Source organism: Miscanthus floridulus, chromosome 13, assembly GCF_019320115.1.
Source record: "Miscanthus floridulus cultivar M001 chromosome 13, ASM1932011v1, whole genome shotgun sequence".
Classification (NCBI taxonomy): domain Eukaryota; kingdom Viridiplantae; phylum Streptophyta; class Magnoliopsida; order Poales; family Poaceae; genus Miscanthus; species Miscanthus floridulus.
In genome coordinates, this window is record NC_089592.1 from 31,002,204 (window position 1) to 31,027,267 (window position 25,064).

The 25,064-nt window shown below is 43.0% G+C and overlaps 1 pseudogene; it reads right to left on the reverse strand.

The window, feature by feature from the left end:
• Positions 1–15,821: 15,821 nt before the first annotated feature.
• On the reverse strand, positions 15,822–17,433 carry LOC136499681 (BTB/POZ and MATH domain-containing protein 1-like; annotated as a pseudogene).
• Positions 17,434–25,064: the final 7,631 nt, after the last annotated feature.

Consider the following 25,064-nt stretch of genomic DNA (forward strand, 5'->3'; position numbering starts at 1 on the left):
GGGGGGTTCATGCTTACTAATGGGGAAACCTTAGCGGCCCTAACTTGTTAGACAAACCTTTGAAAGGCTTCATAGTGAACCCTGCCGACCTTCCTTGGTAGTGGGTCAAGAGGCTCGCAACCTCGGGCGAAAGGGTAAATCACGACTCACGGTGAAAGTGTACAACCTCTACAGAGTATAAAACTAGTATATCAGTCGTGCTCACAGTCATGAGCGGCCTTGGAACCCTTATGGAATAGATGATGAACATTGATGATACTGATAATGAAGATGCTCACTAAAGATTACTGTTTATGCTATTCATTATTCTTGTTTACCTGATCATGTGTTTATGGGCTTGTGATAAACTTGTTGCTACTCTTTTGCTAAAATTATGACAATTAAAAGCTAATCGTAGTTAACCAGTGTCAGCCTTTTGAGCCTTATGAACCTATGTTATATTTGTTGAGTACGACATGTACTTCCGCTTGCTTTACTTTTTAAATCTTTGGAAAAATCCCGGATGGGTACCAGATTGCTAGAGTTTGGAGGAATTAGGCTTATGATCAACCAGTCAGTAGTCACTCACTACGGGATACAATAGCTTTGCTGAGTGCCAGCGGCACTCGGCAAAGGTTGAAAAACACTCGGCAAATGCTTTGCCGAGTGTAACACTCGGCATCCAACACTCGGCATTGATTTGTTGGCAAACAGTAGTTTGCCAAGTGTTTTTTTATCGCGCACTCAGCAACTAGTTTGCCGAGTGTCAGTAAACACTCGTCAAAAATAAACTCTCGGTAAAAAAATGTTAACGGGATGGCACGGTGACGTTGATGTTGCCGAGTGCATGACGGAAAAACACTCGGTAAAGTTTCTCAAGTTTGCCGAGTGTCAAGCTGAAAACACTCGGCAAAGTTTACACACTTTGCCAAGTGTCATGCTCAAAACACTCGGCAAACAAGCGCCGTTGATTGCTTCTGCACAAAAGAGAAGTATTTGAAACAGTGTTAGCTTCCTTTTTAAGTTGCAGGAAAATGATATATAGGTTAGTACTAAGAACTCTAGCAAGTTCAGTTGTCGTTGTCTGACGGAGCCAATCAAGAACGGGTGCTGTGGCTACTGGTTAGATAGTTTTGTACAAAGCAAAAATATATGGTTCTGATCTTTAAAACTGAGGAACTGCAACTATGGATAGGCTTCGAAGCAGCAAGTGTCGAGGTGGACAAAAGTTTTGAAAAATGGATGTAATAAAGATACGATATAGGCATATGGCCATACAAAGAAGAACTGCACACATCTGAAGAAAAACTATCCAAACAGCCACCCTGTGGTTTTCTTGTGTTTCGAAAATCATGCATTTCAAAGGAGCATGTAAGGTCAAATTCTCTTCCTTTTTTACTCCCCACAGCAACGCGCGGGCCTTATTCCTAGTACTAAATGACTTGTGAGCATGTTGACTTTTGGATTTTCCTAAATACTAAGAAAATTCAGTGGTGCATACCAATCTATGCTCCACAGTAGTATGCATTTTGTATACGGAAGTCCTGGATACACAACTGAATCAGAGATTGTTATTTAATACTCTTACAGCATGAAATCAGCACAAGAGTATTATCAGTATTATCAAAAAACAAGTTAACTGAGAGTATATATATATAGTGTATTCTATACTACAGTATGCATGAGTATGTATGTATGTAGTAAAAATCATCAACCTGCAAGGTAACCATCCATCTAATATCGTGGCATAAAAAATAATAATAAATAGATCTAACATAAGGTGTCAAGTGACTCACAGGAGTAGTTGTGGGTGGCTGAGGTGGAAGGAATAGCACCGGTGGCGGTGGCAAAGCTTGACCCATACTCGATGCAAAATTTTTGCATATATTGGAACATTTGGTCCATCCTCAACCGATTTTCTTCCTCTATTCTCTGCATCGTCCGCCGTTGTTCTTCCTCCATGTTCTGTCGCTCGGCCGCCACCCTCTGCTGAATTATCTCCTCCATCCTCGCCTCCATCTCTTCCCGTTGCTTCGTTTCTGCTTCCACCCGGGCCTATAACATTTCATCCCAATGTTACAATGCAAAGCTAAATTACGTAACAATCAACGAACGATGAATAAATAAAAAATAACCTGGAGAGCCTCCATCTGGAACTGCGTAGCGGTTAGCCGTGGGCGTATCGCCGGGCTCGCGCTCGTGCTCCTTGCTCGGATCTGGGAGAGAGTGGGAGTAGAGGCCGTGTCGATTGTACTGTCGCCAATCCAGTACCAGCCATGCTTCTTGCCTCCTCCCACCCTCATCACGATTTCTCCATCAAGATCCTTGGTGCTCGGATCGAACTGTGGCCCATGAACCTACCTTGCCATCGCTGTGTACTCACTGACACGGCTGTGGATGCTGGGATCGCTGTACGCCTCGGGCGGGACCTCCGGGTTGAAGTCGATGTTTGCCATCGCCTTGCCCTTTTTGGACAGAACCCATGCCTTGAACTGGGAGCAAGGCTGGCCATCATGTGACGACGACTGCGGCAAAAATGCAAAATGATTAGAAATTATGCAGAATTGAGTGTTAGAATAAAGAAATGAATTCGCATACCCATTTTTCCATGTATTCGTCGAGGCTCAGGCTGCCTTGATGGTGTGATGCACGTGGCATCAGCAAACGCCGATCCCGGCAAGAGGTGTGCGTCTCCACCCACCCGGGGTCCAACCACTTGTCCACCATGTATTCCTAGCACTGGGTATGCTGGGCGCACCAGTACGGAGGCACCTACATGATCAAGTGTGTGATATATGAAAAAAAATGAAATTAAGCGTAATTAATCTCATAAAAAGTAAGTATTAATGTTCTATATTTACCTGCAAGAATTGTTCCCGGGTTAGGTTCATTGTTCTTGCCTCTTCTTTTTTAACCTTCATCCCTCTGTGTTGAGCATAGTAGTCGATGATGGCTTGGACGCGCGCCTCGTAGTGCATGTCCTTCACGAGCTTCTTGGCGGCTTCTTCAGAGATGGAGGCCACCTTGGCCTCGTACCCCTCCTGGCATCTGTAGAAGTCCTGCATATAGACGCGATGTATACAATCATTACTTCAAGAATGTCCAGTGAATGTGATGTATTGAGCAATGTAGTGCGAGGAATACTTACCCATAGCTCGCCCTTCACCCACTCCGCCTTGTTGGGGAATACCCTGCCGTCACGATCAGCGGCGTCGAGGGCGGTGATGTAGTGGTCCCACATGTAGGCCGGCTGTAGCTCTTCGCGGAACTACACTAAGCTAGGGAAGTGTAGCCCGCACAAAAGGCCAAGGATGCCATTGACCTTGCGGTTGTGATCACCCCCACTGACCTTAATCCAAGCCCTACCCAAGTGATTAAGATAAATTATTAGTTTCCATTGTAATTTTCAACATATCAAACAAAAAATTATTAAGAACATCTAAAGTTACTTACTTTTTCCTAGAGGGTCGAATCATTGGGCGCCTCTCAAGAGGTATCGATCGCCTCAGGAGGGTCGAGGGACCTCACAACAAGACCTGGGAACCCACTGCCTCCTCCAGCTGCTCCTGCTCCTCCTGTACCTCCTCCTCGTCATTAGAGGCATGAGCGGAAGGTAGCTCCTCCTCGTCACCAGAGGCATGGGCAGAAGGTACCTCCTCAGACGATGACGAGGGAGCTACAGGCGACGGGGGCCTCGCTCCTTTACCCTTCCCTTTACCCTTCCCTCCACTCTTGCCTCGACCCCTCCCTGAAGCTAACCCTGAAGCTTCGGTCTTTTCGTAAAGCGCCGCGATATTCCTCGTACCGCCCACCATTGTTCAATCACCTACAATTAAAAAGAGTAAACTAATCAGCACCGATAAACAAAATATACTTAGAAAGATATGACAAATAATAAATAAATTGGAACGGCTCATACATGTATTAGAAATAATCATCATGATCGGGATTAGCTGGATCATAAGTCTCATCATCACTATCACGCGTGTCGATATAATCATCATGATCGGGAATGTTGTCATCACTGTCATTGCCTAAATGTAATCGCTGAAGTAATTCTAAGTCCTTCACATTCTGAACCTCATCTCCAGCATCCTCGTCAGCAACCCTTTCATTGTCTACTTCCATTCCGATCGCTTCAGTTAAGTGTATCTCTAAACTCCCTTCGAGCCCATCTTCTTAGAAGAACTCTCCATCATATGTGTTGGGGTCTATGTTGTAATCTTCATTGTTTGGTACAGGTAGTTTACCATGTGGTGATACCTTGTACACAACTTCCCAACCCTTAAGATGGTTGTCTGTTTAGCACGGGTATGAGAGATAATAAACTTGCGTGGCCTGTTGAGCCACAATATAGACATCATCTCCTGGTAAGACGAATGATTGTCGAATTTCGACTAGCCCAAGATTAGGGGTCCATCTCACTACTGATGGATCAAACCAATGGCATTTGAATATGACTGGATTAAGAGGTTTGCAACCATGAAACATGAGTTCATATATTTCTTCAATTCTTCCATAGTACTCGACCCCATCAAAGCCTAGCATAAAAACTCCAGTATTTGTGGTTCTTCGATTGGGCCAACTCTGCTCGTGGCTTGTTGTGTGAAAGCGATAGCCATTCACGTCATAACCGGTAAACAACTTGACCCTATAGGCACAGCCATCGGCAACCTGTCTCAACTCGGCACTCATAGATGCATCAGTTTGGCCCTGCAAGTTCAAGCAGGGTGGTTCATTATATTATTCGCATGTACGAGCAACTTGAAATGCCAAACTAAGTACGAGCTAAATTGGACTGTACCTTCTGTTTCAAACCAAGAAATGAAATCGGGCATTCCATTTCCCGCACCCTCTCTGAGAAGGGTCTCAGCTTCCTGCGGGGTAGGTTCCCTTGATTCACGCCAGAATTGATGATGAAATTCCCTGTACCAACGAGAAACATGGGAGTTGGACACAGAATAGTGACTACTTGAGAACAAGTTTGTTGAGAACTTATAGCATGTACGGCTCCACTTTGGATAGGTTGGTCAACACATACAGCATGATAGTGCGCCACTCTTCATGTTTCAAGGTCTTATGGGTCACACCACTTGCACTTCTGAGTTACCCTCGGAAAATGCTAAGGCTCGATTCATCTTCGCCGGCATTGTAATGAGGGGGTGGATTATGCACGCTAGGAAGGTTGTCAGCATAGTATTTTGTTGTGAAGTTTGACACCTCCTCCAGAATGTATGCCTCTGTAATTGATGCTTCAATTTTGCATTTATTTTTACATTTAGTTCGAAGAACCTTTTGACATCTCTCAATTGAATAGCACCAACGGCCCTGCATAGCCCCCATTCGTGCTTCATACGAGAGGTGCATAATCATATGCTGCATCAGATTGAAGAAGCCGGGTGGAAAAATCTTCTCCAACTTACAGAGCAATACAGGCGCCATTCTTTCTATTTCTACAACCACGTTACAAGATAACTCCTTGGCACATAGCTGGCGGAAGAAATTGCTCAACTCTGCTAGCACCTGCCAGACATGCTCAGGGACATAGCCTCGAACCATCACCAGAAGTAGGCGCTCAAGCCATATGTGGTAATAATGACTCTTGAGCCTGTTGATTCGCATAGTAGCTAAGTTCACTTCCCTCTTCAGATTCGTTGCATACCCATCAGGGAACATTAATGTTTGGAACCATTCTAGTACCTCCCTCCTTTGGGCCCTCGTTAGGACGAAATCGGCCTTAGGCTTTCTCCACGACTTGCTGGTTCTGGGAGGCGCCATGTTCAGCTTTGGTCTGTCGCATAACCTCGCTTGATCCACTCTAGCCTTAACATTATCCTTTGTCTTATCAGGAATGTCCATGATTGTACAAAAAATTGCCCCAGCGATATTCTTTTCAGTGTGCATTACATCAATGTTATGTGGAAGAAGAAGATCATCAAAATAGGGGAGGTTCCACAAGCATGACTTTCGAGTCCAGGCATGTTGCTCGCCATATCTCACAAAACCACCTTCTTGTTTATTGACCTCGAGAGCGTCTAACTGAGCACGAACCATGGCTTCTATCATCATCTACGGTGCATGGTCTTTAACTACGACACCTTTCATAAAGTTCTTGATGTCTAGTCTGAATGGATGGTTAGGAGGGAGGAATTGTTGATGTTTGTCAAACGAAGAATACTTGCCACCCTTCGTCAACCAAATGAACATAAGAGAAGCCTTGCATACCGAGCATGGGAACCTCCCATGAACACACCAGCAGCAGAAAATCCCATATGCCCGCAAGTCATGCAGGGAGTACTAGTACCAAACATGCATCTTGAAGTTTGTCTTTGTAGCTCGGTCGTATGTCCATACCCCTTCCTCCCAAGCACGGACCAAATCATTAATCAGAGGCTCCATGTACACACTCATATTATTCTCCGGGTGTTCTAGAATTATCAACGATAAGAATATGTTCTGTCGTTGAAAGAGGACGCCAGGGGGGAGATTGAGGGGGATAACGAACATGGGCCAACAGGTGTACGGGACAGTCGCCATTCCATAAGGATTGAACTCATCTGTTGCCAGCGCAACACGTACATTACGAGCCTCTAGAGCTTTCTCACGATGAATCTCATCAAACCTTGTCCAGGCTTCACCATCGGATGGGTGTACCATCTTCTCAGGATTGTATCGACGTCTGTTTTTGTGCCATGTCATCTGTTTCATGGATTCCTCAGTCATGTAAAGCCACTGGATCCTCGGTATGAAAGGAAGGTACCGTAGGATCTTCTCGGGGATTACGAGCTGCCTCTTCTGACCATCACTAGAGTCTACCTCTAGGAACCTAGACAATTCACACTTCACACAGTACTTTTCTTCCACATACTCTTTCCTAAATAAGATGCACCCCTTTGGACAAGCATGTATCTACTCGTATGGCATCTTAAGTGCACGAAGGAGTTTCTATGCCTCATACATGCTCTTTGGCAAGATGTGACCATCCAGGAGCAGGCTACCAACAACTATGAGCATAATATCGAAGGCGTCTCGACTCAAGCTAAACTAGGACTTCACGGCCATTAGGCGTGCAATGGCATCCAGTTGAGAAACCTTGGAATACCCGTGAAGGGGTTGCTGTGCCATAGACAACATGTCGTAATACGCCTTTGCGGTAGCCTCTGGCTCCTCCTCCCTGTGTCCTTCATCGAAGTGTGCTTCATGATAGTCATTTAACATGTCTCCTACCCCGGCATCCCCATCATATTCCTCGATGCGTTGTCTCACGACCTCATCTCTTCCACGATCGGCTTCACTATGGTAGATCCACCTGGTATAGTCTACCGTAAATCCATTCTTGCAAAGATGTTTACCCATGACCAGCTTGGTTTGCTGATGCGTGTTTGCACATTTGCTGTAGGGACACCAAGTGACACTAGCTCCTTTAACCCTTGCAAATGCCCATTCCAAGAAAGCATCAGTCTTGTCAATCCATTCTTCGGTCCACAAACTCTGACTAAAGCGGCCCGTGTACATCTACTCACGGTCATCCATCCTCTAGCATATTAGCGAGTAATATAAAAAATCATGTTGCATCTACACGTTCTTATACTATCTAATAGGTGAAGATAAGTCCTAATCCCACCCGAGGATGTATAGATGGGGTTAGTTTCCATGCTCTACTCCTATCCGAGACAGAATTTCGGCAGCACCTCTCCGCTGTTCTACAAATACACGTCCTAGAAGGGAGATTGTGTATCCAGAGAACAATAGGGAGATGCTGCCGAAACTCTATCACAGATCGGAGTAGAGCATGGAAACTAACCGCATCTACACATCATCGGGCTGTCCAAAAAACGTGGACAATTCGAAACAGATACGATTATAGATATGCAAAGATCTGCATATTTCCAACCGTATCTCTTTCAAACGGGAGACGCCTAGCTGGGTTATGTGATATACGAACATGATATGAAAAGAAGAGTCTTGTATGCCTCACCTTGCTGTCCTACAAAGTGACGAGTCGAGGACGTTGCAATAGCCTATCCTGCAATAAAAGGAACATAGTAGTGTCAAATCTAAATTTCGGCAGCACCTCCCCTGCACAGGGAGGCTTCCAAAACATAATTCTGTAAATTCAACCTGTAGGCCAACAAATTTGATTTGAACAGCAATGGATCAAGAAAAAATATTGTTACTACACTTGAACAGATATCTCAAGTTCAATTTCTGAACATCCAGAAATATAATTTTAAGTAGTGAATTGAGATAAAAATCTATATGACGACAAGAGTTACAGTCAATTAATTAACCAAAGAACTAAATATGAATTATTAAAGTGGTCAAGACATTAAATTTTGAAGTCATAAGCCAAGCCCAAGAACATTACAGCGAAGCTGTTGGCATCAAAGTTCTGCCGAGGTTCACAAAATCAGCAAAAGCAGATTATCGAATCAATATATGTTAAAGTAATAGTATGCAAATTTACAGCCATTCCGTTTCAATACTGAAGCATATAGTTCAACTTGCAAATTTGATAACACAAACCACAACCTATCAGTACTATGGTTAGTTAACACACAAGGGTAGAGCTTAACGCAAATCTTACCGGGGCGGATGGCGCCGGGGGCGGGGCAGCGATGCCGCACCGGTGGCGGGGCACGGTGGGGCGGGGAGGCGGCGGCGTGCGGTGCGGCGTGTGTGTTGTCTGCGCGAGGGTGAGGGCTGGGGGTGCGGGCCGCTAGGGTCATATGAAGGGATATGCCGAGTGCCAAGATCTGGGGCACTCGGCATTATTATTTTTTTCATTATGGCCCGATACTGTGCAGTGGGGCCGGTAGACGAATTTGCCGAGTGTCCCCTATATGACACTCGGCAACTATTATTTTCGCCGAGTGTCAGGTAGAAAACACTCGGCAAAATAAATTGATATTTTATGCTCCCCCATCCTCCTTCTTCGTAGCGTGTTCTACTAATTTTGTTAGGATGTAATTTTAAAATACCTTGTCAAATTCACTGAACAATGCATATTTGATTTTTCTACGAATATTAATCCATTATTTCATGCAATTATAGCTCAAATTCAATTTATATCAATTAAAATTCTATAATTGCAGTTAATAAATTAAAATTATCAAACGGATCCGAAAAATTACCAAAATTTGACGTGAACCAATCTATGTTGTCTATTGCCTATATAAAAACTTTTAAAGTCAAACCTCAATTCAACCGTCACTTTGACTCCAAATCTTACCGGATCCTTCTCAACGCTACAATTTTTCTTTGGAGATGCTTCGGTTTGTAAAGGTCGTACGTGACAAATTGTGCGAAACCTTCTCAATTTTTCCACAATCTTCACGTATGATATCATGAGATTTTAACAAATCTCGTGATTTTCAGACTTCGTTTACTTTTTTTAGAATTTAAAAACCATTCGGCCACATGTTCATGGTCGTGTTTCCTGAACAAAATGTTCGAAAATTCTATTCATTTCCCGAGTAAGGCCCCAAAATGGACTCAATAACATGAATATGATTTCTCCACTCAATTTATTCCATTATTTGAATCACTTGCAGTTCAAATTTGACTTAAACCAAAAAATCCTCTAAATGCAATAAATTAATTAAATATAGCAAACAGATCGAGAAATTTACCAAATTTTAACATGTAGTACCACATGTTTTATGTGGAGACTAGAAAAAGTTTGGAGGACAGGAGAGGAAAAATATTATTATTTTGCCAAGTGCCAATAAAAAACACTCGGCAAAAGCATCATTTTGCCGAGTGTCAAACAAAAACACTCGGCAAAAATATTAGGTTGCCGAGTGTCAACTAAAAACACACAACAAACCTAGGCTTTGCCGAGTGTCTCTAACGGACACTCGGCAAAGTTCTAACGGCAGGGCGGCACACCCAACGGCCGTCACATGGCCGCCGCACGCCCAGCGCATGTGCCTATACTTTTGCCGAGTGTCCTTGTTTGCCGAGTGTTTCGGTGTAGTTTGCCGAGTATTTTTTATTTGGCACTCGGTAAAGCCTAGGTTTGCCGTGTGTTATATGTTTGCCGAGTGTCGAATTAAAAACACTCGGTAAACATTACATTTGCCGAGTTCCCGATGGAATGCACTCGGTAAACCCTCAGACACTCTGTAATTTTACTGTTTCCGGTAGTGACTGTGGATTTGGAGTCTTCGCCTGAAGATCGGAGTTGTCTTTCCGCTGTCTATACTCTGAGGTTATATTCTTTATACTAATACGCTATGTATTTAAGCATTGTCTATTGATATTACCTTTATTTGTAGCTATATGTGAGATTTGATTTCCTGGGCTCACATATGGTGTGTATCTGATTTTGTTCTTAAAATCGGGTGCTACAGTAATAAGCCTTATTACAGACGTGTTATGGCAGACGCGCCGAGACGCGTCTGTGATGTGCCTGAACGCGCGTCTGTGATGTGCTTTTTTTACATAGTGCATTATTGCTGACCCACTTTTGGAGCCAACACCACAAACAACTTTCTCTCCCATCTTCTCTGTCCACCAAAAACAGGAATTTTGCTAAAAAAAACAAAAACAGGAATTGTCCAGAGTTTGGTTTATTCCTAACCACCACACTATCAATATGGGCCAAATTTGGTATCTAGCTATTTCAAAGGTGGTTTGGCACACTAATTCTTTTTAACTCAAAAAATAATTGTTTTCTAAAAGTATAACCTTTCTATCGTCATCTATTTGAAGTTATTATTTGTTTTATTGCTCGTAGTCATGCCTGTTATTTATTTAAATTAACATTTTATGCTATATTAAACTGAGAGATCAACCAAGAGAATCAATCCTCAAATTAGAGTACAAAATATGTTGTAGTTAAATTGATCAAACTATTTTTAGATGGGTAGCATTGCTATATATAGTAGGTGCAGATGTTATATGCTCTATGGAGCCTACTAAATAGTTAAAGTGCAACTGGATTCTTGTGTCTGTGTGTGTGTGGGGGGGGGGGGGGGGGGGGGGTGATAGGATCACTTTCCCATTTATACTACAAGCTAGGAGCAAACAAAAGCCTAGTTCCCCACTGATCCTCGATCAATCACCACTCTAGAATCACTCCAGAATTACTTCTAACTTGCTTCTTCACCAGAATCACTCCGTTTATGGAGTGTTTGGTTTGGAGAACCAACTCATTCTAGATAGGGTGATGCATTATGACTTCATTCCTCAAATTTAGTGGAATGACCCTATTCCTTATACTAGTATTAATTATTAGCTTGTGTGAGGAATTGGCGGTGAAGGGTCAACGCATTCTATTTCATAAACCAAACAAAAACTAGAGAGTGAAATGATGGATCACTTCATTCCACCAACCAAACACACCATTAGAGAATAATAAGTGAAACTCAAGAATCAGAAAGGAGAGCTCTACCAAACTGCCTCATAGTCTACAATGGATTCGCTTGGTCAATACCGGTATAATACTGTGTAAAAGGATGATTTATCTAAGTAACTTGATTACGAGCAATAAAACACTAAGAATATGAACAAATTAAATAAAATATAAGTAACTCCAAATAGAGTACCGATACATAAACTATATTCTTAGAAAAATTTTGACATTAGCTTTGTATTTTTTGTTTTGAAATGACTTATTAGTTATGTATTTTTAGAAAATAAACTAGGTTTTATATAATCTTAAAAAATACCAAATCACTTTTGTAATTAGTTCGATGGCCAAAATTTTCCAGTATTGATAATACAATGGTCACAGGTTCCTGGTTTTAAAATTGCAAGACCACCAAAAACAAACCTAACAATGGTTAGATGGCAAAAATGAACTTCTCCCTAAAACAAATACAGAATAGTCGAATGATTCTTACTGATACATTATATTAGTTTATTTTATAGATGGGCGAACAAAATGTCATTACTGGTACATTATACTACTCCTTCCATCCCAAAATAAAGCAACTCTCTTCTATTAGTCACATTTCTTTCTATCTTGGTTCTCATGTAGACAAATATTTTTTTGTAAGAAACTATTTCCTTTTCTCTGTTCCTGAATTACAATACCAGATGATTATTTTTACATAGTTGGCACCTTATGAATTGCTATAGAAATCATTCTAGTTTGTCCTAAGTACCACTACAAATTAAAGCTAATCAACTCCACCCAGTACATCATTAACGATAAGAACAATTCTCCAAGCAATATGATTTTCTTAAAGTTATAACATTTATCTTTGATGTTTAATTGGTGTTATTCATCACATCATTTGATGAAATGAAATTTAGAATGTGATTGGTTTGGAGAACAACTTGGGACACAACAAGACTCTTATCTTCAACAACATTTGCATCGTCTTTCTGGTCACAAATAAATAACATTTTAAGGTTGTCCATCCGTGTTCCAAACTTTGAGGTTTTTACTATAATAAAGTATATTTTTGTCTCTTGATTTTGAATGTTCAGAAGTGATTCAAGTATATTTGCTCAGAAAAATAGTTTATAAAAATATCCATATTTTTATATTTTAGATAGATTAGTTGGAACAAAAAGTAGCAGCCAAAGTTTGGAATCATCGACAATTTCAAAACATAACTTATGTGTGACAGAGAGAATACTACAAATGGTTTTGAAAGACTAGACATTTTCTCAGATGAGATTTTCTGCTACATCTCACTATTTTAAAATTGCAGACCGTTGATTCAGCTCTTATACCTAGCTTATATGCTAAGGTTTCTGGAAATGTTGGCCATGCTAGGAGAGGATGCATGGACCTACTCTTTCAGTCTAGAATTTCGTCTTTTGCACAAACTGCTCGATCCATGGTACTTGACAGACAAATATGCTGCCGACATGTAGCTGATTAGAGGTAGTCTGAATGAGCTCCATCGATCAGGTAACAATATTCGAAGCAGTTAAAACTTGCAATGTTCTCACAAGTAATGACAGAAGAGGTGCACAATATAATGCAAGGGCAAGGTCAAAACACCATTGCTCTACTTGACACTTGCTGTAAGAAACCAAATTTAAGTAGAAGCTCATGTGAATATTCCCTTTTCATGCTTCTATGTATCCATGCTAAAAGTATTATGACAACGTGGGAAATAATTGTATATAGAATGATGAATCATGAAGGTCAGAATCACTGCAGACAGAAACGGCAATTGTAGCCCCCAAATCATCTACGCTATTTGGACGATAGAAGGCAAACAATGTCCTGAATAAAATTCTTCGAAAGTGAGATATATTGACTGAAATAAGAAAAAATGTACTCAAAAGGACAAACAATGTTCAGAATAAAATTTCAAATACTTCCATATTTGTAGAACACAAGTAATATAATCACTCAAAAGTAAAATAAGCTGATGCAAACTTTGGAGAATCTGAAAATCACAAAGAACAAGCAGCCATATTCACCAATCTAATGTGGCTTTGCAAGACCGTGTCATGCACTTAGCTATAGGAGTTAAGCAGCCCGTTGACAAACATACTGCTTAGTTCATGTGCCTTGAATAATAGACATGGTCTTCTACATTCAGAAAGCTGCCAAAATAGGGGTATCTTGTTAACTAAATGACTGACTGCCATTTCTACTCCAGTCTATTCGGTATTTGTCATAGACAACCAAACAAAATTTAATGTTCACGCAAGAGATGCTCTCAGTAATGTAACTATTGTAGTTCATGACCATTACTAGGAATTCGGTAGCAATATATAGTGTAACAATTATCACTAGATTACAGACAACATCCCTTATATAAAATATATGACACAATGAGAAACGCAGCTACTGAGTGTAACAATTATTATAGTAACAACAATAATTGATACACTGAGCAGTCCGATTCATGATTTCTTGTTCTGCATAACATAACATTAAATTCATTCGATTAATTTATTATTAAGGAATGGCAGGTAGTAGTAAATTAACTGCAGACAGAAGTAACAGGATATTCGGAATGGGCTCCATGTGTTTATTTTCTGTAAGGTAGTTGATATATATCATCAAGAGATACATCTCAGTACAGTGGAACTACAGCTCACTTAGCATGACTACATGCACTGTAATCTACTTCTGGAATGAAGCAGCAGCTGATTAGCCTCGTTGATGAAGTTGCCAAGTGCCAAAAGTATTAGATACAGACAAGTAAATATGGCTTCCTAACTTTCCTCTGCTTTTGTTTCAAAGACAAGAAGCAGACTAGGTATATTGCTTGTCCATCGGAACCTATCTAGTGAAACATTGCAACAATTAACGAAACTAGCAACTAAGTGCCCTCTCCTTGATTAACCATTACAAATGATAACTGCATCAAAACAGAAGCCGTATTCAGGCACGGCGCATATTACATATGCTAAGAATGTAAGGAGGAATTATGAATATTAACATTCCCTTGTAAACAAGAACATGTCTGTACGGTTTTAACAAATTACTATGATCTACACTAATGGAAACATTAAAAATTCCAGTCTAGGAATTGTTATGCAAATGCAACAATCTGTTCTGTTAAAAGGCAATGCAACAATCACTTTTATGAAAAACAAAAAAGATATGAATAAACTACAGGTGATTAAAACATATAAACGGTGAGGATTGTCTTAGCAGACAGTGCTGAAGATAGATACAGTGCAAATGAAATTAAACATGGAATCATGTCAAGTCTAAAGCTACAAGCATAGAGATTCAAACATATATCTCCACCATACTTGTAAAAACCTAAATATATAGAGTGACAATATTTTTCTTGCCAATACTTTTATTTAGACCAATTAGTTGCCAGTGTTCAATGGCTGTCAATGCTTTTTGAGTGAAAAATGCTTGTTAATGTTACTCCCAACTGAAACATCATTAACTATAGACTAACAAAAGTCCACAGCAAAAGAAATTCACTAGTGACTTTCCAAAAATTGATCTAAAGTCAGGTCAACAAAAAACAAAATCGCAGTCAGGACTAGTTTAGTTTTAACTGAATACTGAATTCAATAAAAAGATCAGATCCCAAACTGTTATTGTGTAGGATCGAATTAGCTACTGTTCGATGCCAACCAAAAATCACAGCTCTTGGTGGATGCATGGAGTCCAGTGCACTAGAAAAATCACAATTTCCCTTGGTTTAATTAGAAGTTTGTTTCATTAATTTAAAATATTAATCTACAAAATCATAGTTATTGTTGGACTCCAGTGCATTAGAAAAATCATAATTTCCTTTGGTTTAATTAGAATTTTGTTTTGTTAATTTAAAACATTAATCTAAAAATCCTAATTATTGTGCAAGTATATGTCCAAAGCACATGAGCGTTCTAAAATTATGCAACTCCTGTGGAGGAATGAGTTTATTGGCAAACATAAATGGTTAAAATTAAATACTATGGATGAAAAAAAATAACATGGTGACAGGGTTAGTCAGATTCCTGTTTATAATGCTAGCCCACAACAATATGCTACTATTATTTTTAACAATAATTTGCAATGGATGAGTCCAGAACATTACATGTAAAAATGGCCTGTCTGCATGCGTTTCCACTAATGCAAGTTTTGCTACAAAAAGTAAAAAAAAGAAAGAATTTGTAAACAATGAATGTTCTATAGCAAGAATAATATGTACACTAAAAATATTCACACATTCGGAGTTAAAAATAATTAAACCAGCAAATTGTTCTGAATTATAAAAGAAACAGTAGTAGATCAAGCAAGGGATGCACTGATTTTGTAACACAATGAGAGTCTTCTATCATAAATAAGAACTAACCTATCCAATCTAAGATTCCTCAACTTGTGTTTGTCAGCAATATATGATCTGCTCTAGCAAAATATGGTATCCTATTTATATAATTCAACAACTCACTCTAGTGGACAGCTTCGGTGCTTATGTTTTGCAGGACTTCATTTTCTTCTCAAGTACTTCCAACAGCATAGAAGGGAAGGCTATCTTGAGATTCTTATAACTTTGGGTCGCCACCACTGCATCCATGACACTTCTATTGGTGATAAATTCAAGGCAAACATCCTTAAGCCAGTTGCAGTCATGCTGATAGGCTAAAACCAACGTAGTTGACACATTTTCCACGTCAAGGTTGTTTGCAAAGAATGCTTTGACATACTAAACTCAGCCTGTCCACAGCATATCTATCAGCAGCCTCGAGTAAATGCCAGATCATTTCACAGTTATTAGTGCCTCCACCTCCACCATGATAGTCCACTGGCAAGGAATCATTATAGATAAAATGCAACAGGGTCCTAAATACAGCAGGTTGCATGTCTTGGATTGTTACATGTTGTGCCTTGGCCTCACTCATCGGCCCATAAAGCTGAGCCTTGAAAACTGGTGACCTCATTGCGAGCAGAATCTTGTGTGCTGCGAAAGTCTCTCCGCCAACAATGAAAGTCACATCTGTACCTTCCTCTGCATCTAACAGCTTGCCAAGTTGCACCGTGATGTTGGATGGCGGCACCTCAATTTTGTTCAGGAGTTTGGTTGTAGATACTCGTGGTGCTTTTCTTACAGTGATAATGCATTTGATGGTGAGACGATCATTCTGAAGGTAAGCCGATGACTCGAACTTGCTCCGATTCATAAACATGCCAGTCTGTGGAGCAAACCTGCTAATATCAGCAGAATTGAACTTCCTGAGCTCTGTCTTGTGCACATAAGACGACAACCCAGTGGTATGGTCGACCAGCCTCAGGTCGCAGGACGCCCATACCATGGCTTCCTTTCCCAGAAGCTCGACATAGACCGAGATGCAATCACTGCTTGCCGAGCTGAAGCCGTCGGGGTAGAAGAGGATTGACCAGTCGTGGCCGCCAACGGTGAAGGTGCCGGACCTGATGAGCATCTTTTGACCCATCCCCTTGTGCTGGCTGTAATCAAAGATCTCAAAGACATGCTTTCACTGCCAGGAGATTTCGTGAGGGGGACAGTTTTTCGTGAGAGTGGAAAACACACTCTCATGAAAATAATGGTTTTCACGAGGGTGATGTAAATCCCGTCACGAAAACTTATTTTCACGAGAGTGCTCCGGACACCATCATGAAAATCAGTTGTTTTCGTGAGTGTATTTAAATACCCCCATGAAAATGAGTATCCCGCCACGAAATTGTCTACTTTCATGAGATTAATCATTTTCATGAGAGTCAAATTCCACCGCCACGAAATATGGGTTGCTGGGTTTCAGTACAAAAATAATTGTTCAAATACTAGAAATTCAAGAACATGAACAAAAGTTTTCTTCTTTTAATCCGCAGCGAAATTTTGTAACTAGTCTTTCTCACTCATGCTAACTCCAAATGTGGTGATTCTTTTTCCTAAATGTTTCTAAAATCATGCTCTATCAATTTATTATGTTCTTATAGCTATTATTTTTGTCATCTTTTCATGTGACTTTGTTCTATCAATTCAAAATTTGAATTTCAAAAAATGGCAACTTCAAACAACATTTTGAAGTAGTGCACGTCGAAACTGTCGTCGGCGTCGACATGTGGGTGACGACTGGCGAGGCGAGACGAGGAGGATGGCGCGAAGGCAGCGGGGAGCGCATGCCCTATAGACACTGATGACGAGAAAAGGAAGGCGAGATTCAAAATAGGAAGCTGCTGGAAAGGAAGCAGGGTTTGGTTTCAGCGACCGAACCTTCAAAAGACACCCGGAGCAGGCGGCGGTTGCGACGATGACGGCGCCAGAGAGCGAGCAGACTAGGTCAATTTGTTTTGATAGGAACAGACTAGGACAATGAGCCTTGGACACGTCAGCAGGACCATGATACTCTACTATGTAAAAAAGTATTAAGGCCCATACGGAGGCCCATTGAGGCTCCTCTTTTTTCTTTTCCTTTCTTCTTTCCTCTTTTTTCTTCTCCCTACTTCTTTTTTATGTTCACAATCTGGCATGGCCAGTGGAAGTTTGGTCTGATGTTCTTCATCAGACCTTAGCTTTTGTTGTGCTTATCAGAGGAAGTAGTTGGTTGGCTTTTGATGTGGCGATCTTAACCTCTTCTTTTGATACGATAATGCTCTCGTTAAGGTGTCCAGACGAACGGACATGGCTTCCCACTCGGTGCCGCTTCCCACGGGCCTACACGGGTCAACGTTCGTACGCGTGAGTGCCTCCCCACCAACGGCGACCAGACCACCCTATGGCCCACATGAAAGAAAGGCATGGGAACCGCGCGCATGCACACCCCTGCCATGCAGTCGTGCGGGCCCCACATTGACCTGCCACCGGGCAGCCCCACTCGTGCCAGCGTGTACAGGTGCGGTGCTCAGCCCTACACAGTGCGTGCTCGCCCTACCCGCGTGGACGTCCACACGCACACCCTTGCCCTCCTGCTCGCCAGGGGTATTCACGGCCTCCCACAGGTGCTCCCTAGGCCACCGAGCACGTGCTCGCCCAGGGGTGCTGCTGCCTCGTGTAGGTGCTCGCCTAGGCCGCTGAGTAGGTGCTCACCCATGGTCGCGTAGTGCTTGCCACTCCGCTGGCGCACCGGCGAGCTGCATGCGCTGCCACCGTCGACCTCTATGCCGGCGTCGAGCTCCACGACGACAAGCCTCCATTTGTTCAAGCAGCAAGGTGACATTACACTGAAAGCACATGTTGCAAGCGTATGTTTCAAGTGTGTTTCAGATGTTTCATCTGGAGATTGCATGTGTTTCATCTGGATGTTGCAAAAGTAGATCGGAATGTTGCACATATTGTAATAGCTATACATGTATATTGCAAGTGTATGTTCCAAATGTTTCAGCTGTTTTCAGAACCATGTTGCAAGTGTATGTTTTAAATGTTTCAGCTAATTCGGACGTATGTTGCAGTGGCTACACATATATTATTCTAAATGTTTCATCTATTTTAGACGTATGCTGCAGCAAGTCCTGCATGTTGCAAGTGTTTCATGAGCAGGCGTGAGGCGCAGGCGGCCCCACGGGGCGGACGAGTAGGCGCGGACGTGTTGCATGGTGCGTGTGGGCAACAACAGGGCGAGCAAGGCATGGCGAGCAGCAGGGCGTGGCGATCGAGCAGCAGGGCGAGCCTGCATGCGCATCCACGAGTGGGCGGAACCAGAGGGAACGCGTGGGAGACAGCCACCCGGCATGGTGCCGTCACAGAGGCAGGGGCGCTGGAGCGTTGCCATCGATCCATTTTGGCCGTTGGCGGGTCCAACTGACAGCTGAGGGAGGTGCTTCGTTGGCTGTACGGCAGCCACACGTCCATGAGTGTGTAGGGGCGAGTGCGTCGTGTGGGCCGCACGGGTGAGCACGCGCTGGGCGTGGCTGGGTGTCTGGAGTCCAAACGTGCACTTCTGTCCGAACGTCAGGGCGCTATTATCTCGCCTTTTGATATGTACATTTGACAGCAAGGTTTCGATCTTGAACACGCTGTTGTAATGGTAAAGATTGTAACCCTGCGTCCTTTGGAGGTTTTCTGCGGCCGATGTTCTTTCAATGGATATTAGATCTCGTTGCCAGCGACGAGTGGCTTTTTTTTGGTCTTCAAAGCCTTTTTCGGCAAGGGTGTTTGCAGGTGTCCCTTTTCTTTACTGTTTTCGTAGTGTGATCTTCAAACTCCGACAGACAGTGGACGTTCGAAGGAACAAGACGACTGATTTGGCCTTTGATGCAGGGGCGGAGCCAAGATTTGAGTATAGGGGGCCATGTATAAGACTAAACTAGTAAACCATACCAAGTTGTAGTCACATATATGTTTCACAAATCTTAACCAAAAGAAAAATTATGTATCTATTATAGGCAATTTGATAAAAAATACTAGTGACTGTTATTTTCTAGATAAAAGAATACCATTGACTGCATGATTATGGATTACGGATTACCTGCTGCTTCTGACCGACACCTACACGAGGCAATTTGGACTGTAGGTCGACAGCCGGCGCCCGGCGGTGTCAATTTGGGACAGAGGTGGCGGCACCGTCACGGCCGCGGTGGCACGGCACGGCATCTCACGTCCGGCCTCTCACTCCGACAGTACCAGCGTGGCGAAGTGCCGAAGTCCGCAAACTGGTGAAGCAGAAGAGAAGACGAACAATCGAATAGGCGAGAAACGATGGAAGCCAGAACCGATGAAGGGAAGCAGCAGCAATTACATGGGTTGCTTCTTATTGGGCCTCAAATACACACTATATATAATGACCCAAAAACCATTACAATTTTTCATAAGCACCTTGAGCATAAAAGTGCACCTAAAACTTTCAATAGTAAAAAATCTTGCTTGATGCTTCTAAACTTGCTGAGCGTCATGTGCATTTTAGATCAAATTAGAATTTGACTTGTGTTTAGACTAACCAAAACCGAACACTGCCTGTTTTGACGGATCGTCCGTCAGGACATTTCACAGACTTAAGAATAATTTTAGCCAACCCATGCACTGACGGAGTGTCCGTCGCCACTGGTGGACTGTCCGTCCAAACCGTGGCATAGCCAGCCAGTCTGGTGGACCGTCCGTCGCTCTAGCGGACTGTCCAAAAAGTTGTACCGACACCTGTCCCATGCATGTGTTGTGCTGTCCACACCACAGCTCCCGGCCCCACACGTCATCCACTCACCCACACACACCAACACCACCAGCAGCCCTCCACCCCTCTCTCCACCAGCCCTCACTCTCTCTCTCTCCCTTAATTCTCCCCCACGCCCAAACACCAGGAAACAGAGAAGTGAGGAGGAGAGAAAGAGAGAAGAGGAAGGAGAGAAGAGAGGAGAAGGAAGGAGGAGAAGGGAGGAGGAGGAGTAAGGAGGAGCAGCTCCACGCCGGAGCTTCACCGGAGCAGCACACTGGCAACGAGCAGCTCCCCAAGGTCTTCTTCTCCCTCAAGCATGGAGGAGCCCCTCAAGCCGATCTCCCACCTCGAGCTTCCTCGGCGCGAGCTGCTACAGGTGGAGGTTCCCAAGACCATGGTGAGCATGTCTCAAGTCATCTCCCTCACGTCCCCTAACCCTAGCAAGCTCCCCCATTGAGCTCCATGGCCTCCAATGGTGATTCTCACCATTGATAGGGGTGGGCTCCCCACAGCACAACCAACACTTGGTGAAGCTTCCTCACATCACTAGGAAGCCATATAAACAAACCGCACTCGATTCAGAGTCCAGGAGCCCCAGGAATCGATCTCGACATTTTTGCACTGTTGTTGTTCGTGGTTTGATGGAGAGTCCATCATTTTTGGCGGAGAGTCCACTGATTTATAGTCGAATCCGAGAGCAGCCTATGTGTCGGTGCGAAAAGTGACCAATAAGTAAATATTTGTCATTTTGCCGTACGTTGTGATCGGATGTGGCCTAGCATTCAATGACACAGGATTTATACTAGTTCAGACAATGTGCTCTACGTCCAGTTTGAGTCGGTCGGTGACTTTATTCCTGAGCCCAGGTGCTTGAAGTTTGTTGTGGGGTTACAAACGAGTGGGAATAAGATGGGGAGTGTTAGAGGTCCGGTCGGACTCTAGACCAAAGGGCCAAGAGTGACGGGAGCTCCTACGTTCGCTAAGTATTGGAACGTATGCTCTGTGTAGCTTTAGAGTTCTATAGCTGTGAAGCTATTCGAGTGCTCAGAACGTCTAAAGCTAGCAGAGAGAGAGTCGGAATGAACCGTCAATCGTCCGCCTCCCTTTTAGGAGGGAGCGCATCCCCCTTTTATAGGTGAAGGGGATGACTTTACAAGTTAGGAGAGAGAGAGAGTGTGTGTTTCCTAGTCTTGTTGCCCACGCCATCGGGTACAAGATAGTTTGTCGGCGCCCACAATACTCTTGACACCCAGATGCATGTGGCAGGCTCCATCGTGTTCTTCTGGTATGGCAAATGTCGGCGCCTACCATACTGTAGGACAAATGTCAGCGCCTACAACACTGTTTGTGTTCTGACATATCTGGAAGGCTACAAAGTACTCTTCTGACATGGCCTGACAGTACTGTCCTGCAGGTGTGCAATGTATGGGCAGGGTACGGTCCTCGGTATTGCGGTTGACTTGAGCGTCCTACCTTATCTTCTCCGCCTGATTTCTTAGGTCCTCACCGAGCGGGTGTCCTCGGCCGGTCGTTCCCAGTTGGCTTCGACCGCGCTAGTCGGAGAAGAGCCGTAAGCAGAGGTTCGGTGTATTTCCGGTCGGAGAAGCGGTTCGGAGTCGGAAGCGAGCGTCGTCCCCTCCTTGGCCAGGCCTTCCGGTCGGAGAAGCGGGTCAGAGTCGAAAGCGAGCATCATCCCCTCCTTGGCTAGGCCTTCCGGTCGGAGAAGCGGATCAGAGTCAGAAGCGAGCGTCGTCCCCTCCTTGGCCAGGCCTTCCGGTTGGAGACTGGATCGCTCTTTCGGCCTGTCGTTAGGTATGTGGGCCGGCCCAGGAGTTGCACGTCGTTTGTAATGTCATCTGCTAGGCTGAGCTTTTGCTAGGAAGTGGGCCTATTAGGGACCCCGTGTTTATGAACCCGACACTTGGTTTATCGGAAGGTTCTGTCGTTTTGGCGGAGTGTCCGATAAATTATAGAGACAACACATCCCAAACTTGTAAAATTCATAGAAAATTCATTTTAAATCCAAAAATTGTGAAACAAGGTTTGTTGTGTTCCTTAGAATATTCTCTATCATCTTGACATGAATTTGATACCAAAATGAATATTTGAATTTTGACTAAAATAATGCATTTTTTATTTAATAAATAGACAACTTATTGTCTAGGTGTTCAAAAACCATGAAACTTGTTGTGTTAGCTTTCTTTAAGCATGTGTTAATTATGAAACATGTTATGTGCATCATCTCATTGCATTTATGCACCCAAACATATCTTTTGTCTCTCACATATTAGTTCAATACTAGAGATATGTTACCTTTTTTGCACAATGAACACAAACCGTTGGTTAATTTGATTCCTAAGCACTTTAGGGACATGATGACATGTTGTCATGCACATGCAAACACTAGTTTAAGATTTGAATTTCAAGTTGATAGATTTGGTCACTGTGAGTGATCTGGCGGAGGGTCCGTCAACTACCGATGTTTTCTGTCTACGCTTAAACAAGACACATTATAATTCACCGGAGAGTCCGACAAGTTTGGTGGAGTGTCCAATGAATTATAACAGAGAACAGTAAGGTTTCCCGAGAGCACAAACTTGGTACCGGAGAGTCTGTCACCCTTGACGAAGAGTCCGTGAAGTTAGACCACCACAGATTTCACTAAGTCCCTAAGTTAGCGGACTGTCCGACCGTTACACCGGATTATCCGATGACTCAGACTGACAGCCCAATAGTGTTACACTCCAACACTTAAAACATGTCATCAATTGCTAGTCAAGTAATATCATTGCATGACATCTCATGACATTTACTTTATCCATTGTACTCATCAAGCATCATATTTATTTATTGCACCTTGCATCCACATGAGACTTGAACCACACACCAACATCTCTCATGCTATGCTATCTCTCCTATGTTCTCTATTTCATGTGATGTCTCGCATGCATCATCATAAGTATCTCATTCATGTGCATACATATAGGTACGTGGTATCGGAGAGACGACAAGTGATGTTCCAAGCTAGGGGAACCTTGCTCATCCAACAGGTAGGCACCCCACTACTATGAACCCTATTTTGAATACTTATTGTGTTTCATTATGAGTTATGTATTTTATGTAGATTGGTTAACCAACTTAATGATGTTTCACTAAGTTAGAACTACTCACTAATTAATTAGAGCCTTCACTTAATTAATGGGCTTGGGAATGTTTAATTGCTTACTTCCTTAGTAATGGTAGAAGTCAAGTATGAGAAGGGAACTCATGCTTGCGCGTGTAGGATGCTACACCAGGTTAAGTAATTACTAAAATGAACGAGGGTTACAACTTGTCTACTTCCCTAACATTGACTAAGGACTCAACCTAATCTTGATATATGAACTTGATGATCAATTTGGTAATTCTTGCTCAAGTGAGGGGTCTGTGGGTGTGGGATCTCAAGTGACATAGCTCGTGGAGCAGTTAAGGACCGTTCATTGGGATAGTGACTCTGAGTAACCACCCGTACAAACCACATGCTGGGGATGGGGTTGGTAAGCCAAGTAGCTTAGTGGTGACCGGTTTACTTGCAACATGGGCATCGGGGGCGACACGGTGTAGATGCGACAACGTTACATTGGTGTCCTTTAGGTACGCAAGGGGGCATGATTTGGATTCATCACCTTGGTATTCTTCCGAACCATTTGTGAGCACCCTCGGCCACACTAAATGAAAGGTTGGAGATGTGAGGCAACCCTTACTCGGGAAAGAGTATGGTGGTTCGTCCCGTTCTCTGTGTGGGTACAATTTGTGCACCTCTGCAGAGTTTATTTGAAAGCTTCAAGTGAAGTCCTTTGGGATGGAACCGGTTGTTCTTACTTTCTAGACCCATGGTAGTGTTGTTAATGGAACTTGATGATGATATGATTTATAAATATTGATCACTTTAATTATGTTACTCATTGCTACTTGTCATGAACTTATAATTGCTAATTAATTTAATAATGAATCATGAGCATGTCATCTTAAGAAACGCCATTGCTTTTCTGCAAATGTACAAATTTTTGATAATATCCTTGCATCCACCAATATATATATGTTGGAATTAAGTCCTACGAGTACGCAATGTACTCATGGTGCTGCCGTTAAGTTGTTTTGCAGGTAAAGAACATTGGTGGCCATCTCACCCGTCGTTGGTGGCAAAGTAGCACTACTGGAGATGGCCTTTTTGCTGAGGGCCTGAGGCCCTCGGCAAAGGCCCATTAACCCTCGGCAAAGGCTTTGCCGAGGGCGGCCCTCGACAAAGAGCTCTCGGGGAATTTTGAGTCGGCGAAGAGGGTCTTTGCCGAGGGCCCTTTATCGGGCACTCGGCAAAGCCTTTGCCGAGGGCTGGAGCGGCACTCGGCAAAGAAAAGTAGTCGTCACGACGCCGGCGGCTGGGACGGAGTCTTTGCCGAGGGATGTCTCCGGGGGCCCTCGGCAAAGAATTATTCTTTTTTTTTGAAAAATCTTTGCCAAGGGCCTCCAACCATGGCCCTCGGTAAAGAAATATGCAGAATTTTTCCAAAAAATCTTTACCGAGGGCAATGGGACGGCCCTCGGCAAAGAATTATTCTTTTTTTTTT